General features: G+C 37.2%; 1 pseudogene; it reads left to right on the top strand.

Annotated features, from left to right (window-relative positions):
* The first annotated feature begins 19,962 nt into the window (after positions 1-19,962).
* LOC141582723 (dihydrofolate reductase pseudogene) lies at positions 19,963-20,430 on the top strand (annotated as a pseudogene).
* The last annotated feature ends 949 nt before the right edge of the window (positions 20,431-21,379 follow it).

The following is a 21,379-nucleotide window of genomic DNA, read 5'->3' as shown; positions in this document are numbered from 1 at the left end:
TGTTTTTCTTTCCCATATACTATATATTGACTCAAGTTAAGCTTACCATTGCAGCTGTAAATTTAGAATCTGAACTCTGGAGAAGATCTCAGTTCAAAAACATAGTTTTGGGAGCCAGCCATATCATAAAAATAATTACATGAGAATTTAAAATACACTAATAAGTATGTTTTCTCATTTGACATTCTGTAAAAGTCTTATTTTGTAGGTAAAGCAACTGTAATTCACAGAGATTAAGTGACCTTCCCAACATCACAGAACCAATAAGTGACAGAGTATGGTCTTGAGCCCCTTCTAATAGCTGTTTCAACACTGCAGTGCAACTCTGCAGGGAGACTCTCAATCATTGCCACCTTACTGGTTTGCCTCACACCCCAGGTGGAGAGAGCTCTGTGTGAATAGCAAAATTATTAAACCTTAGTTCTCTATCTTGTATTCCTTCTGCCAGACTATAGAACGCAATACTATTTCTAGAGATAAACTACTCAAATGTAATGGACATATAGATCCCTAGGGGTCTTGCAAAATGTAAATTTTGGCATAGTATATCTGGGGTTGCACCTGAGATTTTTCATTTCTAACAAGCTACCAAGTGATGTTCATGTTGCTGGTCTGCAGACTTCACTTTGAGTAACAAGATTTGAATTTTCTGGGTGTTAGTATTATCATATAACAGGACTTATGGAAACAAGTGTTCTTCCCTTCCTTCATTGGTAAATTCTGCTTTGGGATTATGGAAGAGCTGATGGAAGCATAACTAAAGTCTTTATTTATTTGAGGTCTGGAGTGCTGCTAGCTTGTCAGGAGCAGCTTAGTCCAATAGCCTGATTGTATGTCCTTGTATTCTTCCAGTGAAGAGAAACGATCAATCTCACTCTAGCATTTCTGATTTTGTACATGGCAACATATGCATAATTAAATCCTTACAATTTTATTTTACCTTTGTCCTCCAAAAGCCTTTAGATCTGAAATAAGTGCATCACTGAGATTTTATGTTCTGTAGCAGCAGTAAGCAAGGATTCAACAGAGCCAGGAATGAAGCCTCTATCATGCATTACTTAGGTAATTACTCAAGGTCAAAGCAAGGTATCTTGATACTTTGTCACATGAATGAGAGCTCCTTAAATTCTCCAGTTCTAAGAACAAAATTGGTCCCAGGGTCAGAGATAGGACCAAGTATAGACATGGGATCAAATCGTTTTGACTGTGTGGAGAAAGCAGCTGCAGGAACAGATCTGTTGGAGTATTACAGAGTCTAGAGAAGTTATCATCTTGCATTGTCCATTGAAATAAACTTCAAAGCTTATTTAAAATTCAGAATATTAGATCTCACTTCCAGAAAGTCAGAATCAATAGGTATAGTATGGGGTTAATAAATATGCATCTTTAAAAAGCACAGCTGTTATTCTGATGCATACTGTGGAGCCTACACTTTGAGAAAAACTGTTATTAATGCAATATTCAAAGGCCAATATTTTGCAGCATTTGAAAGGAATGTTTGGCAGTTACAGAATAGACATATATAAGTAAACTACTATCTTAACTATAAAACATCCCCCCCCCCAATCAAAAAGTACTTTATTCAGTGTTAATGGAAACACATTTGTTCAAGTACCAGGATATATATATTTTAAGGAATGGTGATGATGGCAGCATAAAAATCAGATCTATTTGCTTGAAACCAGCCCTCTTCCACTCTAAAAAAATGGGATATTTTCAGGACACCATCTTTGAGGCTTTTGGCATGCTTCAGCCATTTGGAAGTAGCAAAACAGTGCCTAAAGATCAACTTTGTGAGTTTTAATTCAAGAAAGAAAATGGGAGTACAACAGAAGAGAAAAAGACACTCAGATACTGTTGAAGAGAAAACCAGCAAACAGCTCTGGTGGCAGCATCCAGCTGATAAAAGTGAGTGAAGCCCCAGTATGTGAGAGAGGCTGAGAGCCTCCCTCTTTGACTCACATGTCCACTGGAGGTCTGAGAAACCCAGGCTGAGGAGACAGTTTATTTCTCCCAAGCCATGGAGCTAACTTGGGAGAGGCTTGGAGAAGTAGAGAAAGAAGAACACTAGGAAAAGCTGCAGGCCTTTTTCCTAGACTCAGGACTAAAAGCAGAATGCCATTTTTAATCCAGGTTCATACAAAGTCAGTTATTCTTTAGTAACCTGGCACTATGGCCACACAAGCATTTGAGCCTCTGATCAGAGATTGGAGCCCTTTCTCTGGAGCAGAGTGGGGACTTTCACAACCATCACTGGGTGATGATTGTGGAAGGTGCCCCAAAAGAAGGCACTGGAATTTTGCTCTCCCTCAGTGAACATCTGTGGCAGGAGGAAAGCTCCTGCATCTGCAGTTTCTCCTGGGTGAAGACACTTGAAGTCAGCCAGTTTGGCAACCTGGAATCAGCCTATGTGTGTAATTGCCAGGTACTCCAGGCTGCTCCCCTGAGATTGTCGTGCATCAGGGCCCTGTCTTCTCTATTTGCAGGCATATCTCCAGACACTTGAGCATCTACTCATCTGAATTTGCAGCCTGAGGTACCCCTATTTCTCTACAGAGATCCTGGTGTGGAAAGCCCTCTCCACTGTATGACTGTGCAGTCAGAGCTCTGGCTCTCCTAGATCAGCAGCCTCAACCCCCAAGCCTTCTGGAGTACAGATCATGGTGAAGTGGGGTCCTCAATGATGCACACCCAGGCGTATGTTCAGGCATTTGGAGCACCTGCTCCCATGTATTAGCAGCCTGAGTCAACCTTACCTTTTCTGTGTAGGGATCTGGATACAGGGTTCCTCCTCTGCTCCAAACTCAGGCAAATCTCCAGGCAGTTGGAGTACCTGCTCACCAGGATCAGCAGCCTGAGCCACCCCACTTTTCTGTGCAGAGATTGTGACAAAGGGGGTTTGCTGTACTTTATGACCTGGCAGATCTCCAGGCATCTACAGCACTTACTCCTCTGGAGTACAAGATTAGGCTGTCTCCAATGCCTGTGCAGAGAAATTGGGGCCACGGACATTTCCAGGCTCCATGCCTAGGCACACCAATGGGCACTTGATGGTAGCCCTGTGAAACCCCCTCAACACTGAAGGTTGTGCTTAACTATTGAGGGACATATAGGTGTGCCTGCCAGGCCTGGCTACCCCACCATCTTAGACCCCTATCCTGGGCTGAGTAGAGAGCTCAGAACACTGTACACTTCATAGATCAGCCCATTGCCTGTGGCAACAGAGAGTTTCTTCCACTAAATAGGGATTAGAAATACAACCATCCAGTTTGGACACAGCTGACTCATACCCATAAGTGTCATCTACTGGCCTGTGAATTAAACCACACAGCCTGATTTTAAAAAAGAAAAAAACTGTGAAAAAAGTGCATATGGCAATAGAAGCAAAACCCAAAGACCCTACTTAACATTCTCTACAGTCATGTCCCCTAGGGAAGTGAGAAAGGAAAATAAAATAATTCCTATCTGTACAAAAATAAGTACAAAAATTATAAGTGTTAAGGTCTCCAGATGAGAAGGAACCAGGGAAAGAATTATGGTAACATGAAAAATCTGAATGTTGTAATACCACCAAATGATCATGCTAACTCTCCCTCAATAATCACAAACCAAAATAGAAACTCATAAATGACAGATAAAGAAGTAAAACCATGTATTGCAAAGAAGCTGAATGATATCCAAGACAAGATTGAAAATCGGCACAAAGAAAATTCTAAGTCAATCAAGGAAATGAGGGAAGAAATAAGGATCTTAAAAAGAAATCAATCAGAACTTCTGGGGTTAAAAAACTCACTTAAGGCATTTCAAAATATAATTGAAAACTTTATCAATAGACCAGATGAAGCAGAAAAAAAGAATTTCAGAGCATGAAAAACAATCTTTCAAACTAACACAGTCAGACAAAAATAAAGGAAAAGATATTTTCTTAAATGAACAAAGTCTTCAAGAAATATTTACCTATGCAAAAATCTTGCATGTTATTCACATGTACCCCAATACCTAAAACACAATTGTATATATATATATATATATATTTGAAATATGGAATTACGTAAAGTAACCAAACTTTTGATTATTGGCATTTCTGAGACACAACAAGAAAAAGAAAATGACCTGGAAAACACACATAAGTTTCTATGGGATAATTCAATAAAATCTGCAATCTTGGTACAGAAGTAGACATCCAGATAAAAGAAGCCCAGAGAAAATTTGCTACATGCTATACACAACAGATATCACCAAGGCATATAGTCATCAGGCTGTTCAAGTCAATACTACAGAAAAATTCTTAAAAGCAGATAGAGGGAAAGGCCAGATAATGTACAAGGGGAGCTCCTACCAAGCCAATAGCAGAGTTGTCAGCAGAAATCTAACCAGCCAGAAGAGATTGGGAGCCTACTTTTGACATTTTAAAGAAAATGAATACCAACCAAGAGTTAAATATCCCACCAAATGAAGCTTCATAAATAAAGGGAAAATAAGAGCTTTTCTAGACAAGTAATTGCTAAGAGAATTTGTTGCCACCACAGAAACCTTACAAGACATCCTAAAGGGAGTCCTAAACATGGAAACAAAAGAACGATACCTGCTACCACAAAAACACACTTGGCACATAGTTCATAAACTTATGAAGCAATTACACAATAGAAACTAAAAAGCAACCAGCTAACAATTTTATGATAGGATCAAAACCTCACATATCAATATTAACCTTGAATGTAAACAGTCTAAATGACCCACTTAAATGGCACAGAGTAGAAAACTGGATAAAAACAAAATAAGACCTATCCATCTGCTGACTTCCTGAGACCCGTGTCACATGAAATGATACAATCGGCTCATGGTAAAACTTTGGAGATAGATGTACCATGCAAATGAAAAACAAAATAAACAAGAGTCACTAACCTTGTATCAGATAAAACAGATCTTAAACCAACAATAACAAAAAAGGGCACAAAGTAGGGCACTAAATAAGGATAAATGGATCACTTCATTAGGAAGTCAGAACTATTCTAAATATATACGCACCCAATATCAGAGGACCCAGATTCATAAAACTAGTACTTCTAGACTTACACAAAGACTTAGACAGTCACAGAATAATAGTGAGAAACTTCAATATCCCACCAATAGTGTTAGACAGATTATTGAGGCAGAAAGCTAACAAATTTTGGACTTAAATTTGACCCTTGACTAACTGGACCTAGTATATATCTACAGAATACTTCACTCATCAACCACAGAATATACATTCTTCTCGTCTGCATATAGAACATACTCTAAGGTCAACCACATGCTCAGCCATAAAACAAGTCTCCATAAATTCAATAAAAATTCATATTAAACATACAGACTGCAGTGGAATGAAAATACAAATAAATACCAAGAAACTTCCTCAAAACCATGTAATTATCATAAAAATTAAACAAGTGGCTCCTGAATAAGTTTTGGGTAAATGAAAAAATTAAGGCAGAAACGTTTATTTTAAAAATGATTTGAAATGAATGAAAACAGATACAAGAACCCAAAATCTCTGGAATGCAGCAAAAGCAGTGTTAAGAGGAAAGTTTACTGTGCTAAACACCTACATTAAGAAATTAGAAAGATCTCAAATTAACCATCTAACATCCCACCTGGAGAAACTAGAGAAATAAGAACAAACTGACCTCAAGTCTAATAGTAGAAAATAAAAAATTAAAATCCAAGCAAAACTGAATGAAACTGAGGCTCCAAAATCTATCCAAAGGATCAACCAAACCAAAGTTAGTTCTTTAAAAGGAAAATCAAGATTGGTAGAGCACTAGATTAACAAAGAAAAAAATAAATAAGATCCAAATAAGCACAATTAGAAATGACAAAGATAATGTTACAACTTATTCCACAAAAATACAAAAGATTCTCAAAGAATATTATGAAAACTTCTATGCATGCAAACCAGGAATCTAGAGGAAATGGATAAATATCTGGAAACATAAAACCTCTCAAAATTGAATCAGGAAGAAATTGAAACCCTGAACAGACCAATATTAAGTTTCAAAATTAAATCAGTAATAATAATAATAAAACTAGCCATCAAAAGAAAAACCTGGACAAGATGAATTCACAGTCAAGTTCTACCAAACATATTGTGAATAGCTGATACTAATTCTACTAAAGCTATTCCAAAAAGTTGCAAAGCAGAGACTTTTCCCTAACTCATTCTGTGAAGCCAGCATCACCCTAATAGCAAAACCTGGCAGACACAATAAAAAATGAAAACTACAGGCCAATATTCCTGATTAACATACACAAAAAAATCACCAACAAAATACAAACTGAAATCCAGCAGCACATCAAAAAGTGAATTCACCACAATCAAGTAGGCTTTATTCCTGGGATGCAGGGTTGGTTCAACATATGCAAATCAATAAATGCGATTCACCACATGAATAGTGTTCAAAACAAAACCATATGATTGTCTCAATAGAAGCAGAAAGAGGCTTTTGACAAAATCTAACACCCCTTCATGATAAAAACTCTCAACAAACTAGACATTCAGGGAACATACTTCAAAATAATAAGAGCCATCTATGATAAATGCAGAATCAACATCATACTGAATCTGCAAACACTAGAGGCATTGCTTTTAAGAATGGGAACAAGCTGAATGTATTGGCCCATGCTTGTAATTGTACCAATTCAAGTGGTCAAAGTGGGAGGATCACAGGAGCCCAGGAGTTCAAGAACAACCTGTTTGACATGAGACCCCTTTCTCTACAAAAAATTAAAATTAAAATTTAAAACATTACCCAATTGTGGTGGCATGTGCCTTTGGTCCAAGCTCCTCAGGACTCTGAGGTGGGAGGATTACTTGAAACGGGAGGTTGAGGCTCCATTGAGCCATGATTGCACCACTGCAAACCAGTCTGAAGGTCAAACTGAGACCATGTTTCAAAAAAAAAAAAGAATAGCAATAAGATGATAATTCCCACTCTTACCACTCCTATTCACCATACTAGTGGAGGTCTTCACTAGAGTATCAGGCAAGAAAAAGAAATAAAAGGCGTCCAAATTAAAAAAGAGGAAGTCAAATTATCTCTCTTTACAGGTGATATGATTCTATACCTAAAAAATCCTCTAAGGCCACAAAAAGCCTTTTAATACTGACAAATGATTACAGCAAAGTTTTAGGATACAAAAATCAATATACAAAAGTCAGCATTTCTATACACTAATAACATTGAAGCTGAGAGCCAAATCAAGAACATAGTCCCATTTACAATAACCACAATAAAATAAAATACCTGGGAATACATCTAACCAAGAAGCTGAAGGGTAGGGTCTCTACAAGGAAAACAACATAACACTGCTGAAATAAATTATAGATGATTCCAACAAATGGAAAAACATTCAGTGCTCTTGGATCAGAAGAATCAGTATTGTTAAAATACCAAAACTACTAAAACAATCTATATATTTAGCATACTTCTATCAGACTATCAGTTTCACTCCTCATAGAATTAGGGTGAAAAAAAAACTATTCTGAAATTCATATGGAATCAAAAGAGAGCTTGAGTAGCCAAAACAATCTTAAGCAAAAAGAACAAAGGCAGAGGTGTCACATTACCCAACTTCAAACTAAGCGATCAGCATACAATACCCAAATCTGTATGGTACTGGTATAAAAACAGACACATAGACCAATGGAACAAAATAGAGAACTTAGACATAAAGCTGCATACCTACAACCATCTGATCTTTGACAAAGTTGACAAAAATAAACAATGGGGAAAGGACTCCCAGTTCTATACATGGTGGTAAGATAACTGGCTAGCCACATGCATAAGAATGAAACTGGCTCAAGCCTGTAATCCCAGCACTTTGGGAGGCCGAGGCAGGCGGATCACGAGGTCAAGAGATTGAGACCATCCTGGCCAACATGGTGAAACCACGTCTCTACTAAATATACAAAAATTAGCTGGGCGTGGTGGTGTGCGCCTGTAGTCCCAGCTACTTGGGAGGCTGAGGCAGGAGAATTGCTTGAACCCGGGAGGTGGGGGTTGCAGTGAGCCGAGATTGCGCCACTGCACTCCAGCCTAGCACCTGGCAACAGAGTGAGAATCTGTCTCAAAAAAAAGAAAAAAAAAAAAAAAAGAATGAAACTGGACCCCTACCTTCGCCATATACAATAATTAACTCAAAATGGTTTAAAGACTTAAATGTAAAGCCTAAAACTATGAAAACCCTGAAAGACAACCTAGGCAATACCCTTCTCTTCATCAGCCTTGGCAAATAATTTATGGCTAAGTCCTCAAAAGCAATTGCAACAAAACCAAAAATTGACAAGTGGTACCTAATTAAACTAAAGAGTTTCTGCATGTCAAAATAAAGTAGCAACAGCATAAGCAAATAATCTATAACCTGGGAGAAAATATTCATAAACTATGCATCTGACAAAGGTCTAATATTTAGAATCTATGAGAAACTTAAATAAACAAGTCAAAAACAACTCCATTAATAAATGGGCAAAGGACATGATCAGATACTTCTGAAAAGAGGGCATACAAGCTGCCAACAAGCATGAAAAAATGCTCAATATTTCTAATCATCAGATAAATGCAAATCAAAATGACAATGAAATATCATCTGAAAAAAGTCAAACAAACAAACAAAAAAACAAAAAACAAATGATGAGGAAGCCATGGAGAAAAGAGATACAAATTAGTTGATGGAAATGTAGATTAGTTCAGCTACTGTGGAAAGCAGTTTGGAAATTTCTCAAAGAACTTAATACAGAACTATCATTAGACCCAGCAATCCCATTACTGTGTATATATCCAAAAGAAAACAAATCATTCTACCAAAAAGCCACATTTATTCAGATGTTCATCACAGCACTATTCACAATAGAAAGACATGGAATCAACCTAGGAGCCTATCAATGATGGATTGGGTGAAGAAAATACACCATGGGCTACTATGCAGCCAAGACAAAGAATGAAATAAAATTCTTTGAAGCAACATGGATTCAGCTGCAGGCTATTATGCTACTATTTAATGCAGCAACAGAAAACCACATTTTCCATGTTTTTCCTTATAAGTAGAAGCTAAACATTAAGTACACATGGACCTGAAGACAGAAGCAGTGGATACCAGGAACTGCTAGAGGAAGAAGGGAGGGAGTAGGTGAGTGACTACCTGTTGTGTGCTGTGCTCACTGCCTGGATGACGGGATCATATGTACCCTAAAGTTTAGTTTCACGTAACGTTTCCATGTGACAGACCTAATCATTTACCCCCTGAATCTAAAATAAAAGTTGAAATTAAAAAAAAAAAGACAATAAATCTATCTGGAATATTCTAAAGGATTGACTTATTAGAAGTCTTAGGTACTGGGAAAACTCACTTCTTCCCAATGGTAACTGAATATCTTTCAAGAGGTCAGGAGTACAAATGTAAAGAATGAAACCTAGAATGAAGACATAACGACGTGTCTCACAGTCCCCATTTGAAAGATTCTTTCTGGTTGTCTCACCCCCAAATTTGTGCTTATAGATCATTAGAAAGATCTCAGTCACATGGTCACCTTAACTATAAGAAAAATGGCAATGTGGTATTTGAGACAGGCACAATGGTATCCTGAATAAAATAGGACTTAGTGTTACTAAGAAAGAAGTATAAAATGTATTATCTAGATAACTAGCAGTGTCTGGCATACTGACATATTATTTCATGGTATTTTGTTAAAAAAGGAAAACAACAAAAAGTACAGCTTGAGTCTGTAGATTCTGAGTGTAAAACAAATCCCTAAGCAGATAAATATGCATGAAAGTGCTCCCTAAACTATGGGTAACCATATGCATGAAAGCTATGCTTTGTGATTTTTTTAAAGATCAGAATAGGCATAATCTGTGCCCCCTTAGGCGTTTATAATCTTAGAAAATAATTATATTCATGCTGCATTAATTTGAGTATGAAATAAAAGCAAAACTAAACAAACGAAACAGAAAGAATAATCCTAGATTTTAATCCTTTATTTTTAACAAACCTTGAGGGGAAGATCTAGCCTCGTCTTCAGATTAGACGGTTAAATATGTCAAAATCAAGACTTGTTCTGGCCTTTGCATAATATTCAAAGGGAAAATTTATTTTAAGCACTTTGGGGCATCTTTCTGACTCCTAAGGAATGACTTACAGTTAGAATTTACTTATGGTTATTTTAGTTTTTTAATACATTTTATTTTTTAGGGCAGTTTTAGCCTTAAAGAAAAATCAGGCAGAAAGTACAAAGTTCCCATATACTTCCTCATCTCCAAAACACAGTTTCACCTATTATTAACATACTGCATTAGTGCATTATATTTCTTAGAGTTGATGAGCTGACATTGATACATTAATTAAAATCCATAAATTAGGGTTCACTGTCTCGTACAGTATTATGGGTTTTACCAAGTGCTTAATGCTATATATCCACCATTAGAGTAACAAACAGAACAGTTTCACTGCCCCAAAAATTTCCTATGCTTCATCCATCTATACCTCTCCCACATTCTCTCTGGTTTTAACATAATTTTTACCATTTGGCATTGAAGAGAGGGAATAATAAAGGTTAAAGAGACCTTGACACTCAATTTGATGAACTTGATGGTTCCTCTGAAGTTGGTAGCATTGTCCTTGATGTAATTCAGGTTTAACATGCTTATAAAGCCTTTCCAGTAATGTCCATTATAATGAAAACATAAGCATTTTGTAAATATAGTTGGAATTGTTATTTTTGTTGTTATGCAGTAGGCACTGTGTCAAGTATTTTTAAATCCTCACCAGAAGGCTATGAGGTAGTAGAAGTTATTGTTGTATTTCAAGTTAGAACAATAAGGACCAATCTAGCAAAGCTCTCTTCCCAAGTTTATAGGGTTAACTTAGGGCCAAATCAGGGCCAGCTTTTTGGGAAGGTGGCCAGTACATTTCCATAAAGCGTGACACTCAGAAAAACCCCACATTTGGTTTAATGTTCAGCTGTCAAGACCTTTAAATTCTTAATTATTCTCTTTTTGAACCTGTGGTTTGTAAGTCTTGCTAGACAATGCAGCATGCATATGGGTAGAGGAGCTATGCAGTCTGTAGGTCTGCTGCTGCTACTTGTTATTCTTTCACATTTAGCATTTGCCATGTCTACTCTGTGCCTTTCATAACAGGCAAACCTGTACTCAGACCCTGTACTTGGTATAATGTCCTCCTGTCACCATCTTAAAATTCTTAATAATTTTAACTGTGAACTTGTTTTGTAAGTCTGATGGAATAATGGAGCCTGTTGTATGATCAGAAGAGTTCTCTACAATATGTTTATCCATGGCTGTTTGTTGCCTCTGTTCTTGCGTATGGAGTTGGTGATACCCTTTGGGTACAGAATTCCCCTCTACCCATGATATGTAATAAAACTAAAAACAAGTACAGGGTGAGCATGTGATATCTATGAGTAAGCCATGTTCTGACATCCCTGAGTGTCCACATTTTTAAAATTCTTTCCAATGCAGAAAGAAGGTAATGGTTTCCTAAGAAACACAAACACCCACAAACTCTATCATATTTTTTCTTATTTTTGTTACTTCACTGTATTAACTGACCACTTACACTGAAAGTGATGATATTAACAGAAAGGGAAAGATAGAATAACCCGTAGTTTCTTTTTCTTTCAGTTCTTCTTTACTTATCGATTAGTCAAGGATAGAGGGTATTGGTACAATGTGTGTATATCAAGAAATCAAATAAAAGTAGCTTAGTTCTGTAAAGTACTTCCACTGTTCTAGTAAGAAAAAAAATACATTTACTTGTATGACCCATGAAATATAAATTATATATTTGTGATGATCTTATATATGGTCAAATGGTCTTATATTTCCATTTAAAACTGGCAGTTCTCAATCTAAAGATAATCAGTAAGATTCATGTTAACAATTTAAAATTTTAATTTTTCTTTACTTGAAATAATATTAAATAGCACATTAAAAAATGACTAATCATGAAGAGACCACTGAAGAAAGGAAGAAGTTTTATATTTTAGCACCTTTAATGACACGTTTATCATTACCACCATTAATGATTTTTTTTAAATGACATGTTCCCCCCCCCCCCCGGGGGATCCTCGTTTTCATTTTGCACTGAGCCTTACAAACTGTGTAGTGTGCCCTGGGCTAAAAACTGAGTCACAGTCTTACAGGTCTGTAAGACTTCAAGGTTCATGCTCCAAACTAAAGGTTCCCAATACTTTTTATTTCATGCCACACAGAGAAAGTGATTGTATTTATAAGGAACACTAACATCCAGATAAACTGAGGACACCACTTATAGCCAAAGATGGCCAGCTGGAGGGCCTTCAGGACTGAGAGGATCAAAATCTTAGCACAACTGGAATCGAGTACACTGCTTGGGTAGCTCTGTATCAAAACTTCTGCATAGGAATGCCTCAATATACATCCTGCTTTCACCCCTGTCTTCTTTTTGTATTTAGTACTCAAAATATGCAGCCATAAAAAATGACGAGTTCCTGTACTTTATAGGGACATGGATGAATCTGGAAACCATCATTCTTAGCAAACTGACATGAGAACAGAAAATCAAACACCACATGTTCTCACTTATAGGCGGGTGTTGAACAATGAGAACACATGGACACAGGGAGGGGAGCATCACATCCTGGGGTAGATAGTGGGGAGTGGGGCTAGGGAAGGGACAGTGAGGGGAGGGGAGGATGGGGAGAGAAAACACGAAGAAATGCCTGATGTAGGCGACACGGAGAGGGAAACAGCAAACCACCATGGCATGTGTGTACCTATGCAACAGCCCTGCAGGATGTGCACATGTACCCCAGAGCTTAAAGTACAATACAAAAAAAATAGTTACTCAGTTTTTTGCAAACAATAATGATAGTAAAAATATACATATATAGATTTTGCTTTGTGCCATGTGTTTCTAAATATTTCATATATATTTACCAATTTTATTTTGAAAACTTCACGAGCAAAATACTATTATTTCTATTTTACATTAAGTTGAATCACATGAAACTGTAAACATTTGACTATTTTAGACCTACAATTATAGTAAATTTATACATTTCAGCTGAAAAGGTGAGAAGAGTAAGGGGTAAATAGATTAAGTGCATTGATCAGGGTTATTCAACAAATACATGCCAGAGACAAGATTCAGATACTAGCAGTACAGCTCTGAACACTGGAGTCTTAGCCACTGTGCCATGTTGCCTCTCAATAGCAATTACACTGTGTATGATATTGGAGGTGCTTATTGAAAACATAGTGAAATGCAGTTAGGACTGCAAGATTTAGCAACTCAATATTCAATGTGTATTTATTGATTACATATGCTGTGCTGTGATATAGTGAACCAAGTACAGCTTTATCTGTATATAACTTATAGTGTTAACAGGATAAAAATATGATATAGTTCAAGTGGGTATCAGGGTCAAATACATGATCATTCTGGCTTTAAGTTAGATCTATGATGGCAACAGAGAAAGAGAAAGAGAGAAGAAATTACAAGGTAGAAGGAAAAGGAAAGGAAGAGTAGGCAGAAATGAGCTTGTTGGAGATGCTCAGATAGAAATAGATTTCTGCCATTTATTCTTTTGATGTAAGAAAAACAAACAAACAAACAAACAAAAACCAAAAACACTTTAAGATGCCAAACATTTAAGCTGAGGAATCCTAACTCCTGATTACTATACTTTTCTCAAAAAAAGTATTAGTATGAAATTAAATTTGCAAACCAAAGAAAAAAATTGAAGTAAAAAAATAAACCAGTATGATCTTTGAAATATAGCAGTTGCATTTCTATAGCATTTTTCTGGGGAAAAAAAAAGGTTTTCTACATGAAGATGTGTGTATGTGTGCATATGTATATGCACATTTATTGTAAGTCACACAAAATGAAATCCAATTCCATTTCATCTAAAATATAAGCGTATTATTTAATTTTAGTAAATAAATGTTAGTGATTGTTGTCAGAATCACAAAAATTTCACTTGTTTTCATTTCGCCATGAAGAGCTGCATCCAAGATATCATCATTTCCAACAACAAATAAGGGCCACAGTGATAGTGAATGGGGGCCATGGTTTTTGTATCCCCACCATGAAACCTACTGCATTATTTTTTTCTAAGAATTACTCTCCTTACTTTTATAGAGAAAATCCAACTCCTTGCCACATCACATAATCCATCCATATCGTTCATTTTCCCTTCTCCAAACAGTCATCTAAAGACCTCCTAGTCATTCCCTTTCTTTCATCAAAGACCTAAGTACCTTGATCTCCATGACAAACCTTGAGATTAACCTGAATTGTCACAGCATTCATTTGGACAAACTGTCCTTCCCTCCAGACTCACAGTTTATGGAATTCCTCCTGTCTTATCCCTCATTGCACTCAACTATCCACACTCACAAGCACACGTTGAACCTTTTTGGCACTCATGACTAAATCATATCCAAAATCACTAAGTCAAGCACCCCACTTTCTAATTCAAATCACCTCCTATCTACAGTGTACAACTACTCTCACTGTGATCATTATTTTAACAGAGTAGGACTTCTAGTCATTGAGTCCTCTACCTTCTCCCAATCCATCTGCCTTTTCTTTTTATTTACTTTTTATAGATTCTAGTTTCCATGATTACATTAATAAAACTCATGTCAGTCCTTAATCTCTCTCACTCTTCTGTCTTTTTGGCATGAAAAACTCAACACAGCATTTATAGTTAAACAAATACTAAATACATCCTTTATTTGTTTGCTAATATCATTACTTTTTTTTTCCCATTTTGGTCAACTCACACCTGCACAACAGAATGCTTTTTCAATTTTTTCCACATTATTATGCCCCTTTATCTCCACCGTCCCTTCCAACCCACACATCGAAGACCAAATGATCTCAGCAGAAAACTGCTCTCCTAAACTTACTGAGAAAATAGAACTCTCAGATTGGAATTATCCAAATATTCAAACCTACATAGATCCTCTCTTCTTGTGTCCTACCATAAAAATTGAGTTTTCTCTTTTCATGGAATCTTATCCATCAATGTTTAATTATGCTAAAGTTTCCTTAATTAAAATAGTTTTTTTCCTTAAGCCCTATGTTGTTCCCAGAATGCAAGTTCATCTCCTTATTGGTAGAGTCAAACATCTTGGAGGAGTTGTCCAGACTCCGTCACCTGTTTCTCACTTCCCAACCTGCCTTCATCTTCTGCCACTATCACACCACTGAACAGCTTGTATTATAGCTGCCAATGACCTATATGTCAGCAAGTTGAATGTGCAGTTTCCATTTCTCATCTTGCCTATTCCCCACCAAATGTCCCACTGATATTTTGATCATTCTCTCTGTATTGAAAAAAAAAAAAAAAAAAAACAACAACAACAAAAAAAAAACCTTTCTTCTATTTGCGTCTGATACATACTCACATTCTTGGATTCCTCCTATTTCTCTGGCTCCTATTTCCTATCTCTTTTACTATCTACCCTCCTGTATACATCTGTTGGATGCTAATTGTATCATAAGCCACCTTCTATTCTCTAGGAACACATCTTTCTCTGGAAGATCTCATACTTTACCATATACATACCCATTATCTATAAGTCAATATTTCTACCACAAACTTTTCTCCTATTATAGATGGGGTTGGATTTGTGAATGCCACTGCCTTCTGAATTGGCATGTTACAGGCCCCTGAGACTGAATATTTCCAAAATGAAACTCTTAATCTTGAGTCTTTAAATCTCTATTTTTACTCTGTTGTGATTAATTAAAGTAGCACCCACCCAGTCTCCCAAGTCAGAACTCAAGATATCTTCCTTCTCCAACATTTCTCAAGTCAATCTATCCTCAGTTCTTGTCTATTATAACTCCAAACTACCTCTTAAAGTTGTCCATTTATATATCTCATACATAGCTGCTTCCAGAGTACTGGTCACCACCATCTCTTTTCTGTTTCCTTAGTAATGTTGAGTTCTCAGATTAACTTCCATTTCTTACTACTATGTTACTAGTGAAAGCCCTACTGTCTTGATCTTAACTACCGGACTTCTTCAGGTCTCTGTTTTCTGTTCTGTTTAAAGTCAAAAGTGATCATAGCCAATGAAATTCGTTTACTACAAGTGAAAATTTTGTAATGTGTCACATAAGATATACTTTATAAATGGTATTTCCCTTACCAATAAATCTATTCCCTGTGACAGGGATTATAAGGAACTCACATAGATAAATTGCAGTGTTTTGTTTCTATTCATGCTGATTTATCCAAAATGAAGATATGACAGGGCCAGTAGTATAAACTGTGTAATCTACCTTCTTTGTTTGAGATGCGGTGATTTAAACCATTGTTTCTACGAGGTAAAATACACTGGGCCATAAACTTTTTTAATCACAGGTGAGTAGAGATGTGTGCCCATTCGTGTGTGTGTGTGTGTGTGTGTGTGTGTGTGTGTGTGAAACAGAGAGAAATAAAGACAGAGAGAGATCTCAAATATCAGAAGCCATATTTATAGGTAAGTACTATATGTGGTAAAGACTGCAAAATGAGTACAATGTAGCTCATCACTAAAGGAAGCCAGGAGATAAACAGGGGCAAAGAGAGATTCCAAAATAGGAGAGCGAAGAGTGACAACAAAAGACAAATGAGCACACATTTGGCTGAGTTTGGTACTTAAAGCTTCAGTGCTTCTGCAGGCTATTTCTATATTCCCAATATAATTTGAATTAGTGAGCTGGGCTGGGAAGGGGTAGAGAAGGCATGGTTATCAGCCACAGGGTTTAGCAAGCAGTTCTACTCTAGTAAGCTACCTTGTGACTCTGTAGAAAGGCCCAGGTTGAAAGGCTGGGAACACAAAACATTTACATAATCTCTTTCTTTTTGCACATGTAGTATATAGGTAACATTTGATCTGAGTCTCAATGGACGTGTAAAAGTTCATGAAGTTGGAAGACGTATAGTTTCTGCATAGGCACTGGCAAGCTGAAAATATACAAGTTCATTGTTAGCTGAAATTTAAAGCATTTGGTACAGGTATGGATGATGGACATTGTGAGAGGGTAAATAAAGAAAGCAGAGACTGAGTGATGTCAGTGGTCAGGCATGAGAAGAGTATTCCAAAGAGTCTACCTATCTTATTTGGGTAATCAGAAATATTTGAATGGTTTTAAGTGGAGTATTGCATAGTTTTCTTTTTATTGCATTTTAGGTTTTGGGGTACATGTGAAGGACATGCAAGATTGTTGCATATGTACACACATGGCAGTGTGGTTTGCTGCCTTCCTTCCCCTCACCTGTATCTGTCATTTCTCCCCATGCTATCTCTTCCCACCTCCCCACCCCCTGTCCCTCCCCCATTTCCCGCCAACGGACCCCAGTGTGTAGTTCATAGTTTTTAAAAACTCTGGTGTCAGAGACAGAAATTAGTAACCTGTGGAAACTGGAAAATGATTGAGTGTCAGTTTCAACCATGTAATCTCATATGTGAGTCTGTGAAAGGGTTGTCTAGCTGCTATAATTTTATACAGTTCTGAAGTTTTTCAATTGATCCAGTGCAGGAATTGCATAGTACTCTCCTTAAGATGATAATTGTATGAAAAATCTCTAATGGGAATATAAATGTCTAAAAAGATTTGCTTAGTCCCAGTTTAGATATTTTTTGGTGGGCCCCAAATAGAACCCTGGTCCAATGCCTTCTTTTCTTTCATGGCATTAGAATCCTCTTCCCAACACAGTAGACTGTCAGAGCTGGCATTGTCCTTAAACATTATTTGGCTCAAATTCTCAATTTCATATAAGAAAATACTAAAGCTTATAAAGGGGTACAAAGCTAAGAGATAATATTTTCCCTGATCTTCTAATTTCAAGAGAGGAGCTATAACAGTTCATCTTTATTATAGATATGATGCTCTCAGGAATGATTTCAATGATTTTTTATGCAGAAATGAGCACATCCGCTTTGACACTACAGTCTCTCTTATGACCTATGGCCGTGCCTAGCATCTTACACCTTCATTCACTTTATTGATCTCATGATTCCTTACACCCTCAACGGAACAAACAATATGAGTTTCAAACTGAGTTCAAGATAGTATTATAAATCCTTAGTTCATTGTTTTTTTTATGAATGAGTATAACTTTATTAAGATGGAATTGTTTTTATTGAAGGAATATATGAAAATGGTTAAGTAAAATCAAATGGCTCTAAAACTCTTACAGTGAAAAAACAGTCCTGCCAGTTGTTCTTTCCAGAGGCAAGCACTTTTCATTCTGTTTTTCCTTCTGGCAGTTACCTTCCTGGGTTTTTCCAAATTCTTATGTTTTTAGTTTTTCAAGTGAATGCATATATTAATACATGTAATTTGCAAAAGACTTTTCAGGTTATGATGCATCCTAACAATCCCCTGCCCCATCCCTCCTAATTCTCCAGAGCAATGACTTTTAACTCTTAGCAATGTCTTCTATTTTTTACCTCACATAACTAGTCATTTCTTGATTATTTTATATATTATATAATGATTTCTTGATACAACAGATTAGGATTTAGCTCTTACATCATCACTATCATCACCTTTCCTCCCATATTGTCCCAAAGTAGTTACCAGATTTAAGGGGTAAGCAGTCACCGCATCATTATATGTACAGATTGCTCATTGTTGAGAAAAAGAGCATACTATGCTTTTACTTCCTATCCTGTACTTCTTTCTGTCCTAGAACTAATGATTGCTTAATCCTCCCTCCCCCCACCCTTTTTTTTTTTTTTTTTTTTTTTTACTTTATCTTCCTTCAATGAACTTCTTTCCAAATGCCCCAAATCTGGCAATAACCTATTATTTTTGAGACAGAGTCTCACTCTGTCACCCAGGCTGGAGTGCAGTGGCGTGACCTAGGCTCACTGCAGCCTCCACCTCCCAGGTTCAAGTGATTCTCCTGCCTCAACCTCCCGAGTAGCCGAGACCACAGGCATGTACCAGCATGCCCGGCCAATTTTATTTTTAGTAGAGATGTGGTTTTACCATATTGGTCAGGCTGGTCTTGAACTCCAGACCTCATGATCCACCTGCTTCGGCCTCTCAAAGTGCTGGGATTACAGGTGTGAGCCACTGTGCTCGACCCCTATTATGAAGAGAAGAGACCTTACTATAGTGGCCAGGCTGGTCTGTCACTCTTGGGCTCAAGCCATCTTCTTGCTTAGCTCCCTGAGTAGCTGGGACTAGAGACACGAGCCATTCCACCCAGCTAACCTATTATTTTTACCGTTTCTTTGTAAAGCCAGCTCCATACCTGGAATATTACCTGTGTTGGATCCATGTCATTCTCTGGTTTGTGTACTCCTTCATTTTGCTGGAATATTTTCTCCAATAGCTTCCCCAGAAAGGGCACATGGAGGTAACCCAAGTCTTTGCTTGTCTAAAAATGTATTATTTTACCTTCAACCCTTGATTATTTGGCTTAATATAGATTTATCAGTAGAAAATAACTTTCTTTCTAGAATTCTGAAAGCACGGTTCCATTGTTTTCAGATTCTTTTTCAAGACAGGGTCTCTTCTGCCACCCAGGCTGGAGTGCAGCAGTACAATCAAGAGGCACCACAGCAGCCTTGAACTCTTGGGCTCAATTGATCCTTCCATCTCAGTTCCCTGAGTAGATGGGACTACAGGTGTGCACCACAATGCCCAGCTAATTTTTGTATTTTTGTAGAGATGGGGCTTTACCATGCTGCCCAAGCTGTTCTCAAGTGATTCACCTGCCTTGGCCTACCAAAATTCTGGGATTACAGGTGCAAGCTGTTGTGCCTGGCCAATTTTTCTTTTATTCTCTCTACTTTCTTCATTTCTCAAAAGCATCTCAAACTCAGTGGGCCAAAACCAAAGTCAAACTCCATTGGAATATCCTGCTATGGCCAAGTTTAAAATATATCTTAAATCACAATTCCTTACTACATGCAATCCTTAGGTTCAAACTACCACCATCCCTTGCTTGAACTTAAGGAGCCTCCACAAGGAGCTCATTTTCTGGCCAGAAGTCTGGATGATGCCTTAAAACTTACTGAACAACCAGAATTAGCAAATAAAGTAGACATGATTTGGATAATTGGTGGCAGTTCTGTTTATAAGGAAGCCATGGATCACCCAGGCCATCTTAAACTGTTTGTGACAAGGATCATGCAGGACTTTGAAAGTGACACGTTTTTTCCAGAAATTGATTTGGAGAAATATAAGCTTATGCCAGAATATCCAGGTGTTACCTCTGATGCCCAGGAGGAGAAAGGCATTAAGTACAAATTTGAAGTATATGAGAAGAATGATTAATATGAATGTGTTTTCTGGTTTAAGCTGTTCCTTCTCCCTCTGAAAAAAAAATTATGTATTTTTACATTAGAAAAAAAGACTTTTTTTCCTTCTACAAGATCTTATGGAAGCTTTTCGCTCTTATCTTTTTCTTTCCCCTTTTTATCTCTTTCTGCACAAAAAGAAAAAAAGACTTATTGATTTTAGATCTGTGGATAATTATTCCTAAGCAATGTGTTTGTATTCTCCACTAATCTTTTTTTTTTTATTTTCTTTATTTTTTTTTGCTGTACACCACTATTGACTTTATACATACTTTATACTTTCCCCACTAATCTTGGCTATATCAGATACCATTTATGAAACATTCTTGGTATAACTAAGTGCCTATCCAAGACCCCGACTGAGTCCCCAGCACCTGCTACACAGTGAACTGCCATTCCACACCCATCACGTGGCACTCTTGCCAGTCCTTGACATTGTTGAGATTTTCAGATGTTGGTAGTATTTATTAAAGATGAAGATGCACGTACCCTTCAACTGAGGATTTTCACTAGTGGGAAATACTGAAAGCTTCCTGTATGTATATCCAGAGGTTTGTAGACAAATGTTGCAGCCTTGTTTGTAACAGTGAAAAATTGAAAATAACTTGGAAGTCCAGTGAAAGCAGTTTATTTGCTAGGTCGTACCAGAAATCATCAATTGAGGTATGGAGAAATGGAACTGAGTAGGTATGAAAACCAGTTTAAAGTCATTGAGCAGGTTCTCATTGGTAACAAGCTCCATACTGCTGAGATACAGGGAAACGGGGGAGAAAGCTGGAGTGTTGATCCCCCACTCCTTGGTTGTCAGCTCCCTTTCCTGTGTGTGGGTGGAACGTACTCCAGATGCTCTATAGCAAGTCCCAGGTGTTTGCAGTAAGAAGCTGCTAGCATGCACGGGAACAGTGAATGCCAAACACTTAAAGCAACTGTATGTTTAAGTATGTAAGCTCTTCATGCTTTTTTTGTTTTGGGTAGATAGAGTTTTACTGTTGTTGCCCAGGCAAAGTGCAGTGGCGCGATCTTGG

This window comes from Saimiri boliviensis, chromosome X (genome assembly GCF_048565385.1).
Source record: "Saimiri boliviensis isolate mSaiBol1 chromosome X, mSaiBol1.pri, whole genome shotgun sequence".
Lineage (NCBI taxonomy): Eukaryota > Metazoa > Chordata > Mammalia > Primates > Cebidae > Saimiri > Saimiri boliviensis.
The sequence above is the reverse complement of the archived record's forward strand: the minus strand, read 5'-3'. Positions and strand labels throughout refer to the sequence as shown.